Source organism: Psittacula echo, assembly GCF_963264785.1.
Source record: "Psittacula echo genome assembly, chromosome: 4".
Classification (NCBI taxonomy): domain Eukaryota; kingdom Metazoa; phylum Chordata; class Aves; order Psittaciformes; family Psittacidae; genus Psittacula; species Psittacula echo.
In genome coordinates, this window is record NC_137738.1 from 64,252,425 (window position 1) to 64,279,721 (window position 27,297).

Here is a 27,297-nt window from a genome sequence, read left to right on the forward strand (position 1 = left end):
AGCCTGGAGAAGAGAAGGCTGCGTGGAGACCTCATAGCAGCCTTCCAGTATCTGAAGGGGGCCTACAAGAATGCTGGGGATGGACTATTCATCAGAGACTGTAGTGACAGGACAAGGGGTAACGGGTTAAAACTGAAACAGGGGAAGTTTAGATTGGATATAAGGAAGAAATTCTTTCCTGTGAGGGTGGTGAGGCACTGGGATGGGTTGCCCAGGGAGGTTGTGAGTGCTCCATCCTTGGCGGTGTTCAAGGCCAGGATGGATGAGGCCTTGGGTGACATGGTTTAGTGTGAGGTGTCCCTGCCCATGGCAGGGGTGTTGGAACTAGATGATCTTAAGGTCCTTTCCAACCCTAACTATTCTATGATTCTATGATTCTATGATTAATGTATGCTCATCATATATAGAGCTAACTTGGTGTGTTTAAATCTGGGGTTTACACAAAGCGACTCTGCAAAAAATACTAGGTAAGTTACTAGCAATATGTATAACTTCAAGATAATACTATACCACTTTTCAACCAATATATTGTCACATAATGCTGCTGAAGAGGCTGATAAAAACTAAATGATAGAGAGTTTATATTCCTGGAAAATAGTCTATATCTTCGGTATGCATATACTCATTAAACTGTTATCCCTATTAACATTGATATACCCAGAACACGTTACCATCTGGCAATAATGATCAATTCTGCATCACAATGAGGATGTAAGACTGAAACAGTGAATATTTTGGTGAAATACTATCAGTGTTTTTTAATTATATTCATATCACTATTAAATCTCATCCCTAGATTAACAAATTAATAGTACAGCTTTATGAGTGTCCAATAAAGACAATCCGAGTGTGGGATAAGAAATTGTACCTTCTTTCTAAATATTCAGCTCATTAATTGGTAATCAGAGCAATTGCCCGCAGTAGCCCCTGGGACCGTAGTCATCTTCCCCAGCAATACGAGAATGAAAAGCTGAGCCTCCCACTATGCAGATGATCAACACCACCTTTGACAGAAAAGTCATTACTCATCCTAAAACATGCAGGAGTCTGTCTAGGACTATATAAATCCTTGGCAGACACTATCAACTTCATCAGCTACTGCCAGCACCTAATCTTCTACAAGTAATCTAATCAAGAAACAAGCAATCAGTGTCTCCTGTCACCTGTCAATATTCTGGACAGACATCAGGAATGCTGCAGGCCAGAAACACCACAGAAGCATCATTCCTTGCTTTGATAGCTCATCTCCTCCAAGTCAGAAACACAAGTAATCATTCATAATTATTCCGCACCATTCAATATCACTAATTTTTGAGCACGTTCATTGCTACTCCAGGAAGATGCAGGAATACATAGAAATTCCTAAAAACAACTGGGTGAATCATTCATTTCATATTTGATTTCATTGTTCACTCTTCCCTCAGAAAAAGTAAATACTGAAAACATTTTCAGCACTGTTATCTTTTGTGTGAGTGTTGATGATGATCACAAAAAAGGTATGTATGAAACTGTATCACTTTGTCATTTTCACTCACTTATTAATTCATCTATGGCCGAACTTCTTTTCCCAAGTATAAAAATACTGCTTCCTTAGTAAATAGTCCTATGACCCAGTTTAGTTTTACATTTGCAAGAAACTTTAATTTTTAAATACTTTGTTTTCAATGTCTCATATCTTACCTCATCAATTTTATTCCATTGGAAAAGCAAAATCTTCACATTCTAGTGACACACAGAGCCATTTGCTTCCCTCCAGTCTTGCCTCTAGTCTCCTTTATTGTGCTTGAACTTGAGATATCACTAGGGAGAAAAAATTAGTTCAAACCATTTCTAAAGGTAACTTTTTATTTAAATTGTGTTGACTATAACTCTTCAGAGTTATATAACTTAAGAACTGGGAGAGCTGGGATCACGAGAGGAAAGGTAAAATGATATGAAGAAAATAAAATAAACTGCCCAGAAGAACCAAAGTTTAAACTAAGATTTTTATGTTAGCCCTGTAAGTGAAACTAGCAATAAATCTGGGGGACAAAAAAAAAAAAAAAAAAAAAAAAAAAGGATAAATAGGGTTATTTTTCTCATTTCCCTTCTTTCTCCAAGAGAGGCTTCCGTTCCCTCAGCTGGAATGCAGTTGCTCAGCTTTCTGATTTTGCTTTCCATGCACTTGAAGAAAAGGAAACTTCTTTAGGGAGATAAAAACAACAGACATTAAAGGAAGAACGGGAACAACAATGTGTTTTGTTTTTTTTTTTTAAGGTAAAGGAATTTTTGGTTTTACCCTCAAATCCTAATTTAAATCTGCAAGGCTGTTGATCACATTGTCCCAGAGCCTCTTACACAGAAGCCTGAAATTATTTTAACATTTTCCTTACAAAGGAATTCTCTAAAACTAAAAGGACATGCACAAAAATGCCTTAATAATAAAACCAAACAATTTGAAAACTACATGCAAATTTATTAGTAAGTTGCATAACACTTGATATAAGCTATTATTTGCATAGTAGCTAAATGAATATGTAAATTTTAATTTATTGTTTTGAAGTTGCTTCAAAATCAGTAGAATGATATCTGAAGAGCCAAAGAATAAGAGATTTTTGCTGCAGAATGCCTGTCTAGCTTGTTGTGGTTCCCAGAGATTTTGTCTATGTCCATATTTTCCAAAAAAAATGGAAGAAGACAAATCAATAAAACTTTTGAGTGAGGAATGTACACAAAATTCATTGGGAATTTGTAACATTGATGATCCATAAAGCCTGAATAAGTGATCCAATAAAGAAAACTAAAATGCCATAATTCAGTTTGCTTTTAAGGCCACAATCTGCTCAGATGGTCTTTAAAATCCCAACCCATTTAGGCTGCAGTACTAAACTGTGGAGGGTGTTATGTCCTGTATGCAAACAAAGAAGAAATCACAATGCAGGAAGAAAAAAACCCATAAGTCTTATAAAAAATTTGTAAGGGCTTTCTATGCTGAACAATTTCTGATCTCCTGTGTTCTTGGTGAGTCCAGTTCAATAGCAGAAAAGCATATAACCCTCATGCAAAACCATGACCACAAAACAATCCAGAGCTACATCAGGTAGTGAGAATCTTCATTGCTGTCTGTAAGAGTATGGTCTAAAGTACAAGCGTGCAAGGGTATAACCCAAAAGCCACAATCTAATGCCACCTCTTAAGGCAGTGCCCAGGATGAAGGAGTCAAAGAGGTCAAAGCAGGCAGGAGTGATGCAGGCAAAGCAGCTTGCCAGATAACATTATTTCAATGGAAAATAGTATCCATACAGCCAATATTAATTGCACAGCAGTTACACCTTTGCATGCAATTTATAGGCTGACCTCTATTTCTGTGAAAACAGCACCACCACAACAAATATTATACTCTATAACCAAGAACTGTACTGGAGCATTGGTAACTGAAACATTTTTTTTTTCTTGGTTTGTTTAGACATAGAGAAAGTAATTAACACCACTGTATTTCTTGTTAAGAAAAGTGCTTTTTTTCTTAAAAAGGAAAAGTGCTTCCATTGTTCCAAGAAACTTGTGTTAAATCAGAAAAGAAAATTGGGTTTCCTATTGCACCTGGTACTATTCAGTTGCCTAAAATATCCAGCCTGGGAGGGTTTGAAAGCATACTTAATGCCTTGTGCTTTTAATATTCCTACACAAAAAGTAAGTACAATGCCCTCACTTTTTTTCAAGTGGTAGTAAAGATCCATTCACACTAGAATGCAATTAATTTACTTCAGTAGAAATCTGAAATTGGATGACTGCAAATGGGCTGCTTCGGCTCCCAAGGTAAGACTAGGAGGGAAAAAGATCTGCAAGAAGACACCAGGTACACTCAACTCAGGGTACTGCTGCCTTTAACTGCCACCAAAGTCTTATTCATTTTGCCAGTCTCTCCAGCAATACTGCAAGGTCTTCACAAGTTCTTAAGGCTGAGAGACAGCAAATGAGCAGGCTCTTCAGCAAATAAGTGTCAGAAGGACAAACTGCAATGCAGTGAACAATAACTCCATCTTCTACTAGAAACTGTATAAAAAACATGACAGTGTGACCCCACTTATTTTCTGGAAGCAAAAAGAAAAGGTTCTTTAAAGTAATGAAAACACAAGATTTTTGACTACAGAAATCAGAATTTATTTTACAGAACTTTAGAGTAAATTAATTATTTATAGCCCTATTCTTAAACATGAAGCAACTTACTTATTTCAATTTCTGTATCTGATCTGTAGAAAACTCTCTTTTCAGTGCTTAGCTAAATGAGGCACCAAAAGGAAACAGCCAATGCTGCCAACAGCAGTAGGAAGCTAAATGTATCCATTAATTAGTTTTGTAACCTGATGAGCATTAGGTATCAGCACTGATTAGCTGATCACTTCAAGATCAGCTTGTTACATTTATAATAAAGCAAATCAAATAGCGCAGTTTATATTTGGGAAGCCATAAATGCTGAGCCAAACAGTCACTGATTTGACCTAGCAAAGATCAATAGTGTTAACTTTGCACCTCTATTCCTAAGTGGCAGTAGGTGGCTGTTTGCTCAAAGCCAATTACATTGTTAAAAAGATCTACTGCACCAGTGACAGCAAAAGTCAGAACTTGTTGATTTTCCGAAGTTATGCTGGATTTCACAAATCACTGTGTGGAGTCAGCAGCAAGAATATGTGAAATGAAGACGATGATGGAATACTTCCACTGCTTCTGACTGACAAGCACCAGTCGAAAGTAAGGAGTTTTGTTACTTAGATGTCAACAACCATTTTAAAGCATATTGCTATACTGAGTTCTGTCATGTTTAAACGTTTATGCTGACAACTCAGTTGTTGTGCAGGAAAATGAAGTGCCAGGCTATGGCAGAAACAAAGCAAGAATAATGAAGATCTGTATCAGTTATACTGAAAAGTCTCATGATGAAGATCTGGGATTCTAAAAATGACACAGCTGCTATATAATATGAGAATGTATAGAGCCATTTAATTCCCATGACTTCTGCAACAGGTAGAGAGTATCTCTGATGAATATATCTGATATCTCCAATAAAAAAGAATATGAGCTGCAGAAGAAAACTCCAAAGATTTACTGACACAAAAAAAAATTAAAAATTAAAAAAAAAATAAAAGTAACAACTGATGAACATTTTATACATACATAAAAAAAAAAAATGTTTCTGAACGACAAGATAAAATGACATGGTTATTATCGTATGACAGTGGTTTAGAAAAAACAGACCAGTTAAAACCTCCTAACAGAATATTCAGAGACATTTAAAGAATGATAGGGATGGCACCTCAATCTTCAGAAAAAACTGAATGAAAATGGAATTCTTACATGTTTTTCCCTGCACTGTGGTGAATGAAGCAAGCTGTAAAAAAATTAGGTGCAGAAAATCTTAATGTATAACAAAAACTGAAGGACTTTTCTCCTTTCAAGACAGAGAGATGAACAGAAAATGAATGCTAATTCTATGTTGATTTTTTTGTTTTCTTTCGTTTCTCAATACATACTTTAATAAAACCTTGATGGGTTTTTGGTTTTGATTTTTTTTGTGTGGGTTTTTTTTTGTTTTATTTTGTTTTTTGGTGGTTTGTTTTGGTTTTGTGTTTTGGTGTTTGTTTATTTTTTTATTTGGCCACTTTTATTGCTTGTTTTACATTGTTGGATCGTATTTAAGTACAGCCATTTAATTCCTAGAACTGCTGCTGAAAACTTGGTTTGTTATTAGGCAGAGATAAGCAGCTGTCCCTGATCCTCCAAAATATGCTGTTATTAAATCAGCTTTCGAAGTGAATGTATCAGGTATACAGTTTAAAAGCAATTGACTGCTTTTCCACACAGCAATGATTGAAATAAATCAAGTTCAGGCAACTGACCGACCAGAAGGGAGAATGACATCCAGTATTAATGAACATTGTTCTTTCACCACTCAAACCTGGGAGTATTTAATTATTGTTCATCCAACAAAATACTGCAGAATAAAAGCTGTGACAGCTAAGGCTACTGCACCACAAAAAACTAGAGAAGTAATGGTCAAACCCAACACCTTGACTGCACACTGGCACAAACCAGAGAATATATCATTATCATACGTTGCCTCTGTTAAAAAAAGTTGATGTTTGGAACTTCTCTGTTTCAGGAACACCCATGCAATCACAGACAACTGACTTTAAGACATTTCATGGTAATTTTCCCTTTAGATGATTCAAAATCATGGTACACTGACTTGAGACAAGTCATTAGGTAACAGTATTGCTTTTTTCAGTTTTCACACAAGTAAACGTAACAGAGATTTTTTAATGTTGCCATGGCAATGTTAGACAATGTGTTCCAAAAACCTTTTGGCATTTTTGTTTGCTTTGCTTGCTTGCTTTTTGCAGAATAAAGCATTCCAACACAAAAGGCAACAATATCTCAATATATCAAGAAGCAAAACCTCTCCATTAAATTTGCTCTTCCTATTGAAGAAACTAACTACATAATTTACTTTAAAACCAAACATTATTAAACTAAAACAGAACCTAATGTGAAATATGGAAATCATAGTGAATATAAACCCTAATATTGAATTGTGATTTCTCCTTGTAATTTCTAGTGCGCTATTTTAGCCTTGTAGCCTAGCAGATACAGAGTTGCCATTCCTTGTAACAGACCACAGGCTCAGTGTTAGGTAATAACACAGGATGGGTCAGGCTTTGCCTGGACTAGTCTTGGCCAGCATGGAGATTTGTTTTAATATGAAACAAATTACCCAATGACCAGGTTACTACTACTACTTTATTTGAGCTTTTTCTGGGCTTCGTACAGTTGTACAAATAACTGCTATTGTGTTATATATATTTTGTAACTAATAAAAAGTCAGAACATGTAGTATGCTATATGCAGCGACTTACCTATGACCCAGTGTGAAATTCTGTGTAGGGGAGCACGGAAATGAGATGATAGTGGAAGCCTTGAAAGTACAGGCACAGGAGACAACAGGCTACTTGGCAGTAAGTAGTGATAATTGTCAGTTACTGGTTCTCAAAGTAACAAAACCTTCAGAGCTGGGCAAAACCAGTTTTAGGGGTGACAGAGCAAAGAATAAGGCATGGAAATTACATCAAAATAAAAAATAACTAAATAAAGGATAAGAAAAATAAGAGATGTCTATTACATCAGATACTATAAATTTGGATGTAACACTTACTTGAAGACCAATGGAGAAACAACCAGGTGCAGACTGTTTTAGCAAACACATAAAAATGATGCCAAGTGGACTCCATAGTGGGGCAGAAGACTTTACCCTCACCATGCTTCTCCCAGTGAGAGACTTGTGAAGCTGATGACTTGCTGTGAGAACCTTGAGGGACAGTAGTAGCTTGAGCATAACATCATGGAAAGGGGTAGACACTTGAAAGTTTGTGTATGTATTGTTTTAAATGTATGTAATTTGAACCATAAGTGTCTTATGCATTTATAAGTTTCACTCTCAATTGCATTTTTTTTTTTTTTATGGAATGTATCTTGCCAACAAATTCACGCTATACAGTATAATTCTAAGCTCTCATTAGTTAACACTGACAAATTTTCAGTTTCAGAGGAGTGATGAAAATATTCCATAGTGCCAGATCCACTCCCAAACCTTGCACAACCCCTCATGGGAGTGACTTTCTCTTGATAACTATTTATTCATCAGTTATTCATTAGTTCATCAATATTGTGTAGTGCTGACTGTGTCATAAAGGTATGATGCAAAGCATAGTCAAATGACTTATAAAAATGAAAGCATGTTGCATCCAAACAGTTCTTTTTAGCAATCAAATCTATAATCTTAGGGAATGAAATCAAGTTTGCCTGACAACCTATTTTCTGTAAATACATAGTGATACACAGTACTTAATTTTTAAATAATTCACTATTAAAGCAGTTCATTGATTTTTCTTTCAAAGATAAAGTCTCCTATTAAGACATGTCACAAAATATTTGTTTAGTCTTCTGGAATTTATCCACTTGTCGTGGTTTAAGCCCAGGCCGTAAATCAGAACCACGCAGTCCACTTCCCTCCCCACCTTCCTTCCCCCTGCTCCTGGAGAGACGGGGAGGAGAATCGAAAGAATGCAACTCCCATGGGTTGAGATAAGAACAGTCCAGTAACTAAGGTGTAACACAAACCACTACTGCTACCACCAATAATAATAATGATAAGGGAAATAACAAGGGAAGAGAATACACCTCACCAACCGATATCTCGCCCCCACCCCACAGCATTCTAGCCCTTCCGGGAACTCTCAGTTCTACATCCTGGGTATGACATGCTGTGGTATGGAATACCTCTTTGGCTAGTTTGGGTCAGGTGTCCTGTCCCTGCTTCCTCCTGGCTTCCCCTCCTCCCTGGCAGAGCATGAGACTCACAAAGTCCTTGGTCAGGGTAAACATTCTGACCAGCAACTGAAAACATCGGCTTTATCAGTATTATTCCCAGGCCGAAAGTCAAACCCACAGCGTTGCACCAGCTACTAAGAAGGAGAAAAAATGACTGCTACTGCTGAACCAAGACATCACTATTCCAAGATTTCTTAAGAATGTGCATCCGCTGGTCAGACATTTCTTCAATTATGTCTTCTGGAATCCTATCCAGACCTAGTAAATTCAGAATCATCTCTCACAGCGGATGATTTTAAACTTCTTGGTTAAAATTGAAAGTACTTTACCATCTTTCTGTGAAATAAGCCCATTATTGTACTTTAAAATGCAGGCAAGAAATATTCAGAGACAATTACCAATGAGCAATGTGGTGCATTCATATTGCCTGAATATTTTTTTCATATCCTTAAAAAATTATGCTATTATTGTTAGCACAGCCATCATGGCTTTTTTCCCAATGTTGTTAGGTTCCTTCAGCTTCTTCTTTACAATACTTCCAGCAGGAAGATTTTAGTATCTATTTATTATTTCATGTGTTCATATTGTATTTTATTCCTAACTTTCAGTCTACCAGTGAGGCAGAGGGGGCTCGCCTAGACTGCGGCATCAAATGATTTTGGTCCTTTGGTAAATTTTCATCAGTTATTTCTGATTAATGAAAAACACTCACTTGTTTGCCAGACTGTATATAATCATAATGACTAATCTTGATCCAGCCCAGCTGATTAATTCATCTTTATTCTGTAATGATGACCAAAATAGAGAAAAGAATACTGGCGGCAGGATCTTTCATGTTAGAAAACAGTCATCTATCATGTTTAAAAGAAATAAAAGATGCTTTTTATAAGACCTTTAAAATGTCTGTAAAGGGTACAATGTTAACTATAGTAACCTATTTTTCTTTTTACTTATTGTGTTCCTCATTCTTCTGTACTATGCTAGTTAGCACAGTAATGTTTCTTCAGTATACCCTATTACCTCTTTTCCCTAGTGTGTTATACTAAAGTGGGTAATAACCACTGATTTTAATGTTCTAATCATGAAAATCAACAGATCAGCTTTTAGGAATATCAGTTACGTCAAATTTCTTCTAATCAATGAGAATTTCCAAATCCTCTTGCTTACTGCCTTCAAGCAGCAGCATAAGCAGCAGCATATAGCAACTCAAAAATGCATTCTTTCCACATCTGTTGACCTTGATCACAACATCCTGAGTTTGTGTTTATACCACATTTGCATTCTTATTAAGTTTCCTATTCTATTTTTGTGTTAATAGCCTCACAGTTGCTCCAGCTAATCTCCAGTTGAGAAGATTATCACTGTTCTTTTTTTTCATGTGAGAAGTAAGCTGTGGTATTTATAAATCCAACCATCTCTTAGGATAAATGTTCAACAAACTGAAACCTTCCCTTTCACACCAGCCATGCAAACAGTGTTGCCCTCTGGTATCTTCACCTTTTCAGTGCTATTAGAATGACTCTAAGAAGATTATGTGGGCTTTTGTCTTCTGGCTTCCTTCAAGATAACTGAAGCTTCCTAAACTGTGTAGTTCCACGTGAATGTCATGTAACTAATTTCAATGTGCATCATCCCTTACTATTATCTCATAAATATCTGGTGGATTCTCTGTCCTCTCTTTTCAACACACCATCACCAGTGATAACTGTGTGCCCTCCTGGGGCATCTGAACTCTTCTGCAGCTGCTTGCTTCATGTAAAAAGAATATGAGTCAAAATATTAACAGGCTTTCATTATATTCTTCCAGAAAAAAAGGACAAGTTGCTGATCATCTGATGATCTGACACTCAGAGGAAAGTGAATGTCCTTCAAAGTAAGGAATCATGCTATGTACAACATTAACATATAATATCAATATTCAATAATCATGACTTCAGAAATGTTATGCATCACTGATATATGCATTCTTATAAAAATGTGAAGTAGTTTATTTGTGGAGAAATATAACATTATAGTTAAGGAATTGCACTGTAGTGTTAGGGAGATTAAGGCATCAAAAGTTTATCTGCTGGAGGCATAAAAAACCATACCTCTTCTAGCATCTTAAATACCACCTAGCTGATCTTTGGCTGATGAACAGTAATGGCTGACCATTTATGGCTGATCAGGTACAGGGTACAGCTTGGCAAGTGTACCAACCTTGTTTACCTGCAACTGGCCCTTTTGATCCCCTTAGCCTTCTGTCTTCTCATGATTGCTCCTCCCCAAATCACCTACATTCATCTCCTTCCCTCCCCCATTAAACACTCATTAAACATTATAAGTCTCACACAATCCCAAAATGCTCTTTCCCCTGCACTCCGTAACATATCGCATAGCCCTATGCAGTGACCCCCTCCACCTGAAAGGCGCTCCAGAGACTTATTTTGGTGGATGTCACCCTGGACCATGGCTGAGGCTCTCCTGGGATGCCCTGACAGAGGTCTGGTCAGGGTGTCCTCAAAGTTGGTAGTTCAGTTAGCCCTGCCAGCCAGTCTCCCTGTGCTCCCTTCTGCATGTGCAGACACGCTTTTTACCACATAACCTAATAGAAACATGTACACTTTGTGACAAAAGAGCATCATATCCCTTGAGTCAAACTATTAACACTTTAAATAAGATCACTCTGTCAAAGGGTCTTTCTGTTCAGTTCACACAAATATCTCCAATACACGTAATTGGTTCCCTGAATAGTCTTCAAAAGGGAGAAGGAGCACGATGATCACATCAAAAGGATAATCGTACTTTTATGTGTGTTAAAGAACACCTGGAAAATTCTTACGAATCCTTTATAAGGTACAAAGAAATAATCTTAGCAGGAGTATCTCAACATCTTTTTCAATAGAAGCACTTAAAAAAGACTATTGGCTAATAAGATTCCCCTGAATAAATAGGTGGAAATCAGTGGTATCCATAACAAAAGACATACTATTCAAAACTCTAGTTACTGATTACTTTATGCCAACCATTCTAAGTCAGAAGTGAGCACACCAAATTCAGCAATTTACAAAGCACAAGATATTACTCACCGCATACTGGGACAGCTCTGTCTTTCAATGTCCTCAGGCAGCACTCTTCTAAGTGTCTGCCAGCTTCACTCTATTTTTCTTTCTAATTGACGATTCCACTTCCAAACAGGACAAATATTGATGTCTGTGTCTCATCAGATATGCTGGAATATTCTTTTAATTAATAATTTTCAAAATGCTTTGGCTGAAGTCATTCTCCAAGTTAGTGACTAAGCAGGACTTACAAATTCCTAGCTAGAAATTACTTTGTCATGTCTCTGAGGTTACTGCTTTGCTGCTTGTAGGAACAGCCTTCTCCGTCCCTGAGGTATTTGTGACACAAATCCCTATAGCACTATCCCATCTTGTGTCATTTTGTGTTTCTGTAGAAGCTTCACAGGCCTCTGAGAAACCTCTTAATATGAAAAATTACACAACAATAATCTGGATATAATCCCAAATTAGTTTTTAAATAAAATATAAAATCCAAGAGTTTCTTGTCCTCTCTTTGTTAAGATTTACATAAAATCATAGAATCATAGAATAGTTAGGGTTGGAAAGGACCTTAAGATCATCTAGTTCTAACCCCCCTGCCATGGGCAGGGACACCTCACACTAAACCATGCCACCCAAGGCCTCATCCAACCTGGCCTTGAACACCGTCAAGGATGGAACATTCACAACCTCCCTGCGCAACCCATTCCAGTGCCTCACCACCCTCACAGGAAAGAATTTCTTCCTTATATCCAATCTAAACTTCCCCTGTTTAAGTTTGAACCCGTTACCCCTTGTCCTGTCACTACAGTCCCTGATGAATAGTCCATCCCCACTATCCTTGTAGGCCCCCTTCAGATACTGGAAGGCTGCTATGAGGTCTCCACGCAGCCTTCTCTTCTCCAGGCTGAACTGCCCCAACTTTCTCAGCCTGTCTTCATACGCCAGCAATTTGTGTAAACAGTGAACAGTTGAGCTACAGCAGATCATTGCCAGCTTCTCACAGCTACCAACCCCTTTCACACATTCATTTCTGAAACAAACCCCATGAACAAAAGCTAGCCTATTTTCTTTTATGGTGCTACACTGAGTGACATGAGCTAGAAAGGCAAACATGTAGCAGCATCACTAACAACAACCTAGCACCTGGCATTGAAAAAGATGTCCCATTTTCAGCAGAGCTCAAAGGGATACCCATCATCCTGCCATGAGGATGGAAGAAGCCATGGAACTTGGAAGAAGCAAGTGGAAAATCGTGTTGGGATTAATTTGCAACTGTAGCTGACTGAGCAAATTCTGACTATGTCCTAGTTCCGGAATCTGGTGAGAATACTGTTGTTTTTCTTGCTATGTAGAATCATAGAATCATAGAATGGTCAGGGTTGGAAAGGATCTTAAGATCATCAAGCTCCAGCCCCCCCTGCCATGGGCAGGGGTGTCTCACACTAGACATGTTGCCCAAGGCTTTTTTCAACCTGGCCTTTAACACTGCCAGGAATGGAGCATTCACAACTTCTTTGGGCAACATTAGCTGTTCTCTGTCTCTCTGAGGAGGCAAGTGACAGAGCAGGTTTGGTGAGCACCTGGTGTCCAGCCAGGGTCAAAACACCACGATGACCTTCAAATAAAGTATTAAAAGCCATGGGAACAAGATGACTGTAAAGAATTATAGTTCATTTGAGTGACAGCATTTCCAATACACCAACTTCTGCTAGCACTGAAGTTGCAGCCATGCACAGTATGATTGCTTTGTAATCATGGGCAATAGAGGTTCTAGATGTTTTCTGCAGAAGTTGCATTATTCTCACATAATAACACTGATTTAAAATTTTTTTCCCAGCATTGCTAACAGTGGCATCTGCAGAGAGCAGTTAATTTTTGAATGCTTGATACTCTCATCACAGCAGAGATCAACAGTGAGTCAAGGATGTCTGTCAAGTTTGTCTTACAACTTCAACAGAGGCTGAATTCATCGAACTAGTTGGAACAAGTTAGTAAGTGTTCTATTGTCAAAGTAAAAACAAGGTCATTCTAATTACTAGTCCATTTCTTTTCTGAATCTGAAGTACACTTCAAGTAACTATAAAATTCATGGTTCACATATTAACATCAGTTTTTATTTGTTAAAAAGAAATAAAAGAATCAATTCAGTAGCCCATAAATTGCAATGCATTTGCAGATAATAATTCAAGTAATAATACTCACAGTTACCATAAACTAGGATTAGGTCTTAGAGTACCTGTTGCTCTCTGTATGAAAAACTCATTTAACTATGAATGCAATATTGGTTGGTTAAGAAAAACATTAAGTGACAAATAACAGTCGTGAGTTCCCTCATGTAAATTTGCATGATATTTCACTAACTTAAAGTCAGATACATTTCTTGCTTCCCAGATCCTACAATTTTGGGCCTACTTCACTGAAACCATTGTCTAAAATTCAAGCTAGAACTCACATGGCTATGCTGGAAGGATTTTATGCAAAAGACAGAGAGAGGCTATTTTACACTTTTTTTTATTGCATCTGCAAGAGGCATAACAGTCAAACAAAGAACAAGACAGGAATGTAAAGAACAATCAAAGAGCTACAAAAATGTAAATTTTCAACATTTTCCAATCTGAGGAAACAAACATAACCCAGTAAATGTGGAGTTTTGTTTTGTTTTGCTTTGCTTTGCTTTTTCTAACTAGTAGAAGACCTCAGGCTTTGTATTGACTTGACAGAGCAATCTCAGAACTTGTCTAGGCTTGTCTCAGCCTGAGTTGGTTTTAGCTTGCTTTAACAGTTGTCTAGTGGTCAAGTGACTACAGCATGATGTGTTTTATCTTAAGCTTGGTGAACACCACATCTGGTAGCGGTCTGACAAATTAAGGTAGTCAGTTTGTACAAAATGACAGTCATTTCTGACAACTGAGGCTGGGGAGGCTGTTGGGCAACTCCCACACTTGAAGTGGGAGCTATTGAGAAGGCAGATTGTGTTCAGAAAACATATAAAAATAAACACATTCAGGTTACAAGATGGGAGAAAGAAAGCAGGAAAATTATGCTCCTCCTGGGAAAAAGAACCCTCCCAGCGGGAACATTATCCTGAGGGAAGCTCTCATGTTGCTAACATCTTGTAAGCCCCTCCTGCATTCTCCTTGACAGGGACAAATAGGCCCCTTAGGACCCAGAGGAACATTTTAAAAGTGATCATAACACAAAAGGGTAGATACTACGAAGGTTTTCGCTGTGTTATAAAAGAGAGACTTTTCTCAAGGAGACAACTTGGATTGTTAAACTGTTAAAACATTAATTGGGCTGAAAGTCAATTCTTATTGTATATATGGTGAGTTCTCTTTTGCTGATAAACAAGATGTTGAGCACAACATAGACAAAGCTACAAAGTCTGTGATCTTACGACATCCATGGGTAACATGACCTTGCAAAGCCAAGTTATTCCTTGCCAAGGTTAGTTTTGTAAAATCCATCCTGAATGTCTAGTAAACCCCCCCCCCCCAGTCATTAAGTATCCCTCTGTTGCTGTTTATCTGTTAGAAAACCTTCAAATTATACTATTTTTTTTGTCTATAGACAGAAGTATACATATTGCCTCAGTATTGCCTCTGTCTCTCTTCTATGATAAGAAACAGTCTTCGTTTGGTTAGGCTGGAAACTTGCTTTTATGTGAACTGCATGTTTCAAGAAGCTAGGAAGGAAAGGTAAAACCGTAGAATTTGTTAAGTAACAGCTTTGATTGACAAGTCAGTAATGGAATTCCCCCCTACCTTAAGGAAAGCAATATGCCAGTGACTAGCTCTTACTCTGCATTATCATTTGCGCTCAGAAAGAATATAAAAACTTCCCTTGAAAACTGAAGAGTATTGGAAGAATTTGTGAGGATCTGCTTTCTTTTTTAATTGCGTTTAGCTTTGCCTGACACATCTGTACATCAGAAATACAAAATACCGTATTTATAAAACATGCCCATTTGATTTGAGAATACTGTTGCAAAATTATGCTACAAAGACTGAAATCCTGAGATATCTAACATCAAGTTACAGGAGCTTAATTACTTACTCTTTATTAGTCTACTATGAAGATTTTTAATAAGACGATGACTAAATAGAGGTGGCAAAAATTCAAGATTTCAGTTTTAGACTAGTCAAATGCTTTAAGTGTTCTAGAACCATAACCAGTTCCACATGACTGTCTACCAAACCCCTAACCTACGTATGTTTCTCTCTTTTTAGTGAGGGATAGAATACGTTACCGTTTTCCTGGAGGCATCATTTTTGAACAGTTGAAAAACTGTACAAATACAAAAACAGGCATGTGTACCTGAGAGCTTGCCTTTTTTTTATATGAGCAAAATACTTGCTAGAATTGCATAGATGAAAGCAGTTCAGTGATCAGAGAAGATAGTGCTGTTACATGCTTTGCAAGGCAGAGCACAAGATAAGACACTTGAGAAACCAGAAGTCAATTATCAGAATACTAAGTTACCCAGTTGGAGGCTTCCTAAGAGTCCAGATGTATTTGCATACAGACATCCAAGCACTCAAGTGAGCATTTTTATCTTAAAATCTGGTTTTGTCCTAAAATTATCTGACATTGCTCATTCTTCAGTCATAGAATAACAGAATGGTTTGGGTTGGAAAGGACCCTAGTATCACCTAGTTGCAACCTCACTGCTATAGCCACAGACACCTTGCATTAGCTCATGTCGCCCGAGGGTGTGTCCAACCTGGCCTTGAACACTGCCAGGGACGCACAGCCATCTTTAGCATAATTTTACCAATTAGAAACCCATTGATCAGGAACACACAAGACTGTGGAAAACCACGTAGGGCATCGGTGTGCAGACATGATCTAGGGAGCAGTGGGTGTGCAGGTACAGCCGAGCCGGTGAATAGCAGAGGACTGAGAATCGCGGAAATCCATTCCCGGGAAAGCCTGATGGCCTAACGCGGCAGCCCTGAGCGTGTATTTGATCATACAGCAATCACCCGGATCGGGAGGCACTGCAGCCGCAATACGGTGTCTGCCTACACAGAAAAGGCCGCGGGCCAGGAGGAAGACGGAGAGTGGTCTGTGTCCGAGGTAGGCCTGCGCATTGCGCTGCCTTTCCGTGCTGCGGAGGAGCTGGAGGGAGGGAACGGGGCAGCGGTACGGCCTGGCCACAACGACCGGTCTAGCCTCGCCTTGCCTAACCCCGCCTGCTTTCTTTACGGCAGTGTCGCCCCGCGCCGGCTCTTCGCGGCAACGGAACCGGCGGGCCGGAAGGCAGGTGCGCGGCGGGCTCAGCGGGCAGGGGTCGGGACTCGGCGGGTGCGGGTGGTGCGGTGGCGGCTGGCGGTGGCCTGGGGGTTGGATAGAGCTCGCCGCGCTTCGGCAGAGGAGACGAACATTGCTCTGCGCCGCGGTTGTAGCGGAGCCCCGGTCTGGCCCCCTCGGTGAGGAGTGGGTCCGCCCGGCCCGGCGGTGCCCCGGCGGCAGTGCGCGGGTCTTTGCCCGCCGCCCCCAAAGGAGAAAGGGTGGGCCTGAGGAAGAAGGCTGCGCTGCCGACGGATTCCGGCCGTTTCGTGCCAGCGAGGCCGCTAGCCGGAGCCAGAGCTTGGCACCTCCCGGCAGGGGCCTGACGATGGCGGGCGGCGTGCCGTGGTCTGGCAGCGGGGCCGGGGCCTAGATCTGCCGGGCGAGTGATACGAGTTCAGTAATAAAGGCGGGGTCCCGTTTTCCTCTCGTTCTGCTTCAGGTCTTGCCCTCGGAGTGCTTAGTGAAGCGGGGGCAGGACTGTTGTCAAGTGGGGAACGGCACGGGTGTTGAACAGGCCTGAGTACTTTCATTTTTTACTACTTGTACTAATAAATGTAGAAAACTAGAAATGAAGAGTGCAAAACAGGCACGTGGTCGTGGGGAGTGTTTTCCCCTTTCAAATACTATTTGTTTCATTTTGGTTGGTGATGGTGGGCTGACAGCTTTGTAGAGTTGGTGAAGTGCATGACAATTTCTAGCGTCCTAGGGCTTACCCTTCAGGTGCTTCAGGAGGGTGTGTCATGTTTGGAGTCAAACAGTGCCTTTATTTAGAAGTTTTTATGAGTTCTGGACTTACAATTTGTTGTTTTTAATATGCTAACATTTGTGGAGATTGTTTACAGTTTTCAGGTTTTTTAAAGAATTTACTCTGAAATAGTACTGTTGAAATGGGACTGGTAATTTTCACTTTTGCAGAGAAGGGATCTACTAGTCAAGCTTAGTTATCTTCTTGAGAATGGATTCGACTTGAGTCTAGTCAATGGGTAGAAAAAAAATACTAGCAATTCCAGAGAAGATACAGCAAGGCTTATGTCCACATAGTAGGTTGCAGAGATAAATTTTTAGGAGGAAGAAAACAAAACTAGCCATCAGTTCAGTTGCAAGCTGGCTTTCATCTGAAGGCAGTGTTAATTATATCAGTGAGCTGCTGAGTCTAACTAAACACACACTGCTTTTCAGCAGGCGCTGTAATAAAATAATTTCCTTTGGATCTGACATGCTTCTGGTCATGACAGAGTAAACTTGCATCATCCTGGAATTAGGTGTGTAGGTATTTGGAGGAACTCTCTTCCTATTTATATGGGAACACTGACTAACTCCCAACTAGGGCCTTTAAACATTGTATAAGTTGGTTTAAATATTAGACCTGCTCAGTTTTCTCTAAAAGCTACCTTGACCTTTGGAATAGGTGAGATCACTAGTTTCATTGAATCAGAGAGAAGATAAGAAATTGTCAAATGGCAGAATTTTGTTCTGGCAGTTCTATGTTTATGGAGCTTTCTTGGAAGCTGAACCTGAGGTATGCTTTCCGGTTTTAAAATTATCAGGAGCGCACATTGCTCTTTTTGGTGCCTTTGCTTTCTTGTTCCTTCCTTTCTGTAGCTGACACGCATGTCGTTGAAATACATCAGTGTGTTTCTCCTTTCAGTGACCTGTCTAACCTGAGTATACCTTTCCTAGTCAGTAATTTCTTCTAAATTGTTGGTCATTTTTCTTATCCTCCACTGCATCTTTCTAGAGACAGGGTGCACAACCAAGTCAACAGTACTCTAATGGAGTCTTTTAATACTGACTAGTGGAGGGACAACTTAATATATTTTAAGGCCTCACTCTTGTCTTTAAATATTAATGTTTCCTGTCTTTCCATGTCTTTCCATATTTTCAGCGTGACAAATAACATTATCATTGTCACTTGCTGTAGTCTGTAGATGCATTTCTGCAAAACTGAAACTAATGCGTTTATTTCTTTGCATCCCGTTTTTGCGGTTCTTCCTCTTGCTTTAATGTAAAATGTTTTCTGTCCATGTTGGATATAGTTCTTTCAGGATAATTGTAATTTGTAGTTTGGCCTCTAAAATAGTTGCAGTCCCTTGCATCTCAATATCATTTACAGATTTAAGAAGTGTAGTCTTAGTGCTACAGTCACAGAATCACAGAATATTAGGAATTGGAAGGGACCTCAAAGTATCATCTAGTCCAATCCCCCTGCCGGAGCAGGAACACCTAGATGAGGTTACACAGGAAGACATCCAGGCGAGTTTTGAATGTCTCCAGAGAAGGAGAGTCCACAACCTCCCTGGGCAGCCTGTTCCAGTGTTCCGTCACCCTCACTGAGAAGTTTCTTAAATTTAAGTGGAACCTCTTGTGTTCCAGTTTGAGCCCACTACCCCTTGTCTTACCATTAGTCGTCACCGAGAAGAGCCTGGCTCCATCCTCGTGACACTCCCCCTTTATATATTTATATACACTAATAAGGTCACCCCTCAGTCTCCTCTTTTCCAAACTATAAAGACCCAGCTCCCTCAGCCTTTCCTCATAAGGGAGATGCTCCACTCCCTTAATCATCTTTGTCGCCCTGCGTTGGACTCTCTCCAGCAGTTCCCTGTCCTTCTTGAACTGAGGGGCCCAGAACTGGACACAATATTCCAGATGTGGTCTCACCAGGGCAGAGTAGAGAGGAAGGAGAACCTCTCTTGAGCTACTGACCACCCCCCTTCTAATACACCCCAGGATGCCATTGGCCTTCCTGGCCACAAGGGCACAGTGTTGGCTCATGGTCATCCTGCTGTCCACCAGGACCCCCAGGTCCCTTTCCCCTTCACTGCTCTCTAATAGGTTATTCCCCAACCTGTACTGGAACCTGGGGTTGTTCCTGCCCAGATGCAGGACTCTACACTTTCCCTTGTTATATTTCATCAAGTTTCTCCCTGCCCAACTCTCCAGCCAGTCCAGGTCTCGCTGGATGGCAGCACAGCCTTCTGGTGTGTCAACCACTCCTCCCAGCTTAGTGTCATCAGCAAACTTGCTGACAGTACACTCAATTCCCTCATCCAGGTCATTGATGAAGATACTGAATAATACTGGCCCCAGCACTGACCCTTGAGGCACTCCACTAGATACCGGCCTCCAACTAGACTCCGCCCCATTGACCACAACTCTCTGGCTTCTGTCCTTCAGCCAGTTCGCAGTCCACCTCACCGCATGTTCATCCAGACCACACTTCCTCAGTTTAGCTGTGAGGATGCTGTGGGAGACTGTGTCAAACGCTTTACTGAAGTCAAGGTAGACCACATCCACTGCTCTGCCATAATCCAGCCACCTTGTTCTGTCTTCATAAAAGGCTATGAGGTTGGTCAGGCACGTCTTCCCCTTGGTGAAGCCATGTTGACTGCCCCTAATGACCCTCTTATCCTTGATATGCCTTGAGATGACACCAAGGATAAGGTGTTCCATCAGTTTTCCAGGGATGGAGGTGAGGCTGACCGGTCTATAGTTACCCGGGTCCTCCTTCTCTCCCTTTTTGAAGATTGGAGCGACATTTGCTTTCCTCCAGTCCTCAGGCACCTCTCCCGTTTCCTAAGACTTGGCAAAGATGATGGAGAGTGGTCTAGCGATGACTTCAGCCAGCTCCCTCAGTACCCGGGGGTGCATCCCATCAGGACCCATGGATTTATGGATGTCCAGATTGCTTAATTGGTCCCTACCCCAGTCCTCATCGACTAAGGCAAACTCCTCCAATTTCTCGATTTCCTCTGGGTCCTCAGGGGTACGGGGCTCCTCAGGACTGCCTCCAGCAGAGTAGAGAGAGACAAAGAAGGCATTCAGCAACTCTGCCTTCTCAGTATCTTCTGTCAGCAGGGCACCCATCCCGTTCATCAGTGGGCCTACATTACCTCTGGTGTTGGTTTTATCTGCCATATATTTGAAAAAGCTCTTTCTGTTGTCCTTGACCCCTCTCGCCAGGTTTAATTCTAAGGAGGCCTTAGCTTTCCTAGCTGCCTCCCTACATCCTCTAGGAGCAGCCTTATATTCTTCCCAAGTGGCCAGCCCCTCCTTCCATGATCTGTAAACTCTCCTCTTCCATTTGAGCTTACCCAGCAGTTCCTTGTGTAACCATGCAGGTCTCCTGGCTCCCTTCCTTGACTTCCTACGTGTCAGGCTGCTTTGATCTTGAGCTTGGTAGAAGCAGTCCTTGAATGCTAGCCAACTATCTTGGGCCCCTTTACCATCGAGCAGCTTTACCCATGGGATTTCCCCCAGCAATTGTTTGAAAAGGCCAAAGTTTGGCCTGCTGAAGTCCAGGGTTGCAATTCTGCTTGCTATTCTGTTCCTGCCGCACGAGATCCTGAACTCCACCATTTCATGGTCGCTACAACCGAGGCAGCCCTCAACCTTTACTGCTTCAACTAGACCCTCCTTGTTAGTGAGGATGAGATCCAGCAGTGCTCCTCTCCTGGTCGGCTCATCCACCATTTGCATGAGGAAGTTATCATCGATGCACTGGAGGAACCTCCTGGACTGTGGATGGCAGGCTGAGTAGTCTTTCCAGCAAACATCTGGGAAGTTAAAATCCCCCACGACGACCATGGCCTGTGACTGTGAGGCCGCTCTCAGCTGCCTGTAGAAGGCCTCGTCAACTTCCTCACCCTGATCTGGTGGCCTATAACAGACACCCACAACAGTATCACCCCTGCCAGCCTGCCCCTTAATTCTCACCCATAGACTCTCAACCTGCTCCTCATCTGTGCCAGAACAGTACTCAGTACATTGTAGTTGCTCTCTCACGTAAAGAGCAGCTCCACCACCTCGCCTGGCTGGCCTGTCTTTCCTGAAAAGGACATAGCCCTCCATGAGCACATTCCAGTCATGTGAGCTGTCCCACCATGTCTCTGTAATTGCCACCAGATCATAATCTACTGACCGAACACAGGTTTCTAACTCCTCCTGCTTATTCCCCATGCTGCGTGCAGTCAGGAAGAACAAAGTTGAAAAATCTTTTTATGCAGCACTAATAGAAAATTCTTCCTGTGTAAAGCACCAGTGTGTATTTTTGCAGTTCTTGTTAAACTACAACTCTTTCTCTGAAAAAGTTATCCTTTATAAATACTGAACTAAGCTCAGGCTGGTCCCTGTTCTTCCTGTGCTCTTACAGAAGCTGCTGTTAGGGTGGGAAGGTGCTGGGGGAAGGAAAGGCACATGCTGTCTGTGGCTGGGTAGTTACAATGTAAAGTTTATTTGGAAGCTGTTAAATGTGTGATGCTTAAGGCCCCCATTAGTGTTTTGAGTACTGAACAGGTGTATTTTTCCTCACTACAAAATCTGCTAGAGGTTCTTATTACTCTAAATAACAGCTTTATGTTTTCCTGGTAAATTGTTTTCAGTAACAATTGTTGAAGTTGGTGTGGAGCACTTTCCAGCCTATGCACTTTTTTTTTAAACCAAATTATGCTTTAATGTTTGGAGAAAAGAGAGAAAAAAAAAAAAAAAACAACCCAGAAATCTAATCTCTAATTTGGACAAAATTATCTAATTGAAGCAGTTTAAAAAATTATCTATAATGTGTAGTTGGAAGTTTGTTAGAAATATGATAGCTGAAGTCTGACTTGAGAAGGAGACAAGGATTGAACCCATAAACAGGTTTAGAGACAGACATAAGGCTCCTAAATTGCAAATTGTAATCTCAGAATTTCTGTTGTCATCTCACCCTGTAGCTGTGTCTTCAAATAAAATGTTTGTCTAGTGTCTCTGTCTTGTAGTGCCAATAGCAGGTGCTTAGTTGGTATACTGAAAAAAAAAGAGGGAATGTGGGGAAATACAGTGGTGCCTTCGTTTTCATATTACCTTTCAGTGATTTAAATAACTGATGATCTGTCTCTAAGCTCTTGAGTTCAGTAACTACCAAAGTATCTGACTTCCATTAATTCATCTAATTATTTTCTGAGTGTACTTGAACTTTCTGTCTTTTGGGCATCTTGTGGTGATGAATTCTCAGAGTTAATTATGTTCTACATCAGAAAGGCATTTCACTTGCTATTGTTTTCACCGTAATGTTCAGTTTTATCATGTGCCTCCTTATTCTTAAATTATGAGCAATAGTCATTCTGTACTCACCCATTCTTGTTTTTCAAACACCTGATCACATCACAGAAATGAGCAATTTCCTGTTTATTGCAAGCAAAATCCCTATGGGGATCTACAGTTAGGGTATTCTTTATGCTTATCCCTCTTTGAGGAATTTGATTGTCTCTGCACAAAGCAATGTGAGTATGTTCTTATACTGGGTTTAAGAGTTAACTTTCATCATAGTCATAGTGCTTTAGATATGTGGCTGAAACAGTGTTGATATTAGAACAGTGTTTTTGTTGTTGCTGAGCGGTGCTTACACAGCATCAAGGCTTTCAGTTTCCTACCCTGCCTGCCTAGTGAGTAGGCTGGGGGTGGGCAAGAGGATGGGTGGTGACACAGCTGGGACATTAGACCCCAACTGACCAAATGCGTATTCCATGCTGTATGTTTTCTTGGTCAGAAATAAAAACGAGTGTTTTGTTTGCTTAGTTGGTTTTTTGTTTGTTTTGCTCCCAAGGTGTCCATTGTTTGGAGATTGGTCACCTGTGCAGTGAGCAATTTCTTTGCCTTCACTTGTGTGTGTTTGGTTGGTTTTGGTGTGGGATGGGTTAGTTTTTTTTTTCCTTGCTTCCTCTGTTAAGCTTTCTCTATCTCAGCCCTTAAGTTTTCTTACTGTTGTTCCTGTTTTCTCCTGTATCCCACTGTTGTGGTGGTGAACTGGTGGCTTTGTCACTGCTTGGCTGATGGCCAAGGTCATCCCACCCCAACACTTTGCACAGACACCTAAAAACATGATTGATGGAAGATGTAGCAGCACCTTCTGGTTCTATGGTAATGGCGCTCACTGAATTAACCAGTGGTGTGGAAGATATCTATGCCCTATGCTCATGGGGGTTCTTCTAGTCCCTTGGTATAGAATATTCTCTTGAAGTTATACACAACAATGTATAATTTGTTGAAAATCCATTAGGCTAGGGAGAAACCAAGAAATATTCAGTTAGGCTACAGTGGCTATGCTGGACTGCTTGGGCATTTACCATTTGTCCTTGCTGAAAGGGCAGTTGGTGTTCTCAGTTTTTTATTCAGTTCATTAACATGTGGACTAAAGTTTGGCGGCCAGCCTCTAGCTGAGTGCATATCTGTGACATGCAAATTAAAACTCATGTTCTTTTTCTGGCTTATTAAATCTTGTTGATGCTAGAGAAGACTATCTTTTAACAGAAAGGTGGAGAATGCCAATTTAGGAAGGGAAAAGTTGCTAGCTCTCCCCTTTCATTGTATGCCGAGTTTAGGATCATAGTTTAGGCATATGGATTTAACGCCTCCCTAGACTTTCCCGTCATTTGTTCAGTGGCATGTATTTACTATGAACCATGTTACTCCTCCTTGTCCAAAGGAATGTTGGAAGTTTGGCCTGAAAAAGAAATGGAATCTGATATTGCAGGTCTTACTCTTAATCATGAACTGGTCATAGAGTAAGAATAGATTATCATGGAATTAAAGGTTGGTGATTGAATCATTTATTGGGTGATTTGTAGAGTCAGTTTCAGGTTTCCAGTTGTAAACCAGATTTTGAAGAAGTTGAGAGTAAGAAGGTGAGTTTGTATAGTAGTGACTTTTATGTGTTCAAATATTTCTTAAAACCATTAATATCTATCTAATATCTATCTATCTATCTAATTTAAAACCATTTATATCTATCAACCATTCATTTCTTTCAAACTGGTGAAGACTGCGGAGCTGGGTTGCTTAGTCAGTCTCTATTTCAAAACTGGATTCTGATTTATTTGTGAAAGAAATGTGAATTCTTAGTTTTCTGCTCTAAGGGGGAACAATTTGTCTACCCCCTGAATGACTGGGGAAGAGTAAAGAAGATCTCTGAAAGTCCTTTCTTCCATTTCTTTCAAGAAATTTATTATTTGTGGTGAGTTGACCCCAAACAGCAGCCAAATGCTCACCCAGCCTCTCATTCCATCCCTTCTGCTGCAAGACAGGGAGAAAATAGGTGACATTTAGCAGTTGCTTTAAGCATGGATGTTGCCGTTGCCTTGCTTCTCCTTCCCCTGAATTTTTATTGCTGAGCATGACCTCATATGAGCTGTGTTGCCTCTGAAGCATCAATATAAATGAAATGCTTGGTTATATAATTTTCCTGTTAATGTGGCATTTTTGTTTATGGGAAGTTCTGAAAAGGAGTTAAATTTTTTCCAACTTTAAAGTTGATTCCATAAATCTGAACAGTTTGTATATCTGCTGTGCGAAATACTCAGATGTTTGCTCAAAGGCTTTTAGTTATTAAATAGGAGAATCTAGACTTGTGCATATTTCTTAGCTTACAGTACAATTTTTCTAAAATGCATTTTAAGAAATTTTACATACATTCTGACGGAATGTGACTACGCCTCTAGAAACGCAACCATTTCAAAAAATCCACAACTTGAAAAAATCCTGCTTTAACCTCCTCAGATTACTAGAGACATAATGGATCAATTTTCCTTTTCATGGTGTTGGCCAAGTATAGCAATATTATGCCTCAATTTTTGTTTTCCTCCCCGTTTTCTGATAGAATAAGATATACTTCTGATATTTACAAGCTTTGTGAAAAGATAGTTAAAAGGTTTTCTCACTGTGGAAATCCCTACAGGTGTCTTTCTGAAAGTATCCTCTTGCTTGTATTGCCAGCACTATAGTTAGCCTAGGAGGGGTGGGCAGCAGCTGTTAGTTTTGGTTCCAGTTTGCAGACATTGTAATATTCCAGTAATACAGCACTACAGTTTTTTAAAGTTCTAATTCTAAACTCTAATAATAAATTATCAGTAAGGCAGCTGTCATCTGCTGAGCATCAAATAGGTGATGTGCTGTTTGAAGTGCCTGTGTGGCTTGTGATCTCTGAAGATGAGACAAGGGACTTTGTCTCTAATAAGATTACTTTATGGGACTATGTCTGTCTTCAATAGTTGAGCACTGTTTAAAGGTATTTTTATTTAACAATCGGCTAGTGGAACAGTCTCCCTAGGGAAGTGGTGGATTCCCCAACATTGGGCACTTCTAGGTTTCAGCAGGACAGGGTGCTGGACCATCTTTTCTAGACTGTCCTTTTGCCATGAGAGGTTAGACCAGATGATTCTTGAGGTCCCTTACAACCTGGTGTTCTGTGAAGAACTTGTTTTCACAGGTTCTGTAACGTTTAAAGGTTTGACTTGATCTGCACAGAATGTTGTCTTTAAAGCAGCCTGTGCACAGCAGAGAAATACATATTTTTCCTGTTCTTGCCTTCCCATTAAGGCTCTGAAGAAAGGTCAAAGTGTTTATTAGTGGTTTTCTGCTACAGTAAGCCTATTACGCTTGCTAATTATTACTTGTATAACTTTTCATACTCAGGTAGTAGCACAGTTGTACCTGTGTGCAGTGACCTCAAGGTGTTTGTTCCGTTAATTTTTTTTTTGTGTGTGAAACCTTAGCTATTCTTATAAGGAATTCTTTTACCTCCTGAAGCTGAGTTGTAAAGAATCTGGTAATGTCATCTGTGGGGCCAGTAGTTAGTGTTGGAGGCTTTACCCTTGTGTTTTCAGCACAGCAATGCGTTGTGAAGACTTTCTTACTACCATCTGAACAGGTGCTTTAGCATGGTTGTATCACAGCAGTTATGCAATTATGTATGTGTTATTACAGCAGTTATAGTTCTGAAGTACATCCCACATCCTTTCAGCCATCTTTGATGTGATGTGACATGCGTTACTTAACTGTTGTTAGCTCAGTGTTTTTTTCTTTCTCTCACTGTTTTTCATCCTCTCTTTACTTCCTTTGGCTGTGTACCTCTGTATTTAAGTTCCATACACCTCCTGCTTTTCCTTCAGTGACAAAGTTTGCTGGAATAGAGTAAGTTGAACCCTCTGAGGTTATTTTCAACCTCTCATGATGGCAAGGTGTGAAAGAGAAAGGCGTAGAAGCCCCCTATTAAGCTAAAGCAAAAACACACAGTCACTTGGATTTGCTGTTCATGCCTAGTGTTTAAATGAGCACACATGGTATATATGTTGGAGATTCATATATAGTGAATCTGCACATGTAAGGCAACTCTTTTAAGTCTCTATCACTTGGAATGCAGCTTGTCTCTTCCTGCAGTGAATAAAATGGTGATGGGGTATAAAAATGCAGATATTTCTCAGGCTAACAAATGAACTATGTCTTACATTCTTGGAAAAGAAAGATGAGTTATCCTGAAAAAAGGATTGCTTTTTCTTTTTTTTTTTTTTTTTCTCTTCTAGAACAACAGTTATCCTAATTAATGATATAAAAGCACATCTAAAATGGACGCATTATTGAGCCAAGCCACGCGTTTGACATCACACCAAAACTGTATTGGGCATAATCACAGGAAACGCCTCTCTAGCTGATGCTAGCAGGAAGTGTTAGGCAGCTGGTGTTTCATCCTATGTGGATGGCTAAGATTGTGAGAGGGAGAATCTGGAAAAATACTCTATTGAATGCATGGCTTGCAGTTCCATTATTTTTTTTTTTTAGGATGGGA

The 27,297-nt window shown here is 40.1% G+C and overlaps 1 protein-coding gene across 4 annotated transcripts in view; it reads left to right on the forward strand.

The window, feature by feature from the left end:
• Positions 1–16,535: 16,535 nt before the first annotated feature.
• The window catches only part of ASCC3 (activating signal cointegrator 1 complex subunit 3), a 282,281-nt gene continuing 271,519 nt past the window's right edge, over positions 16,536–27,297 (forward strand). For all 4 annotated transcript variants that reach the window (XR_013956598.1, XM_080615418.1, XM_080615419.1 and 1 more), the window contains exon 1: positions 16,536–16,671. The gene's annotated coding sequence lies outside the window, so the exon portion shown is untranslated. The remainder of the gene's footprint in view (positions 16,672–27,297) is intronic.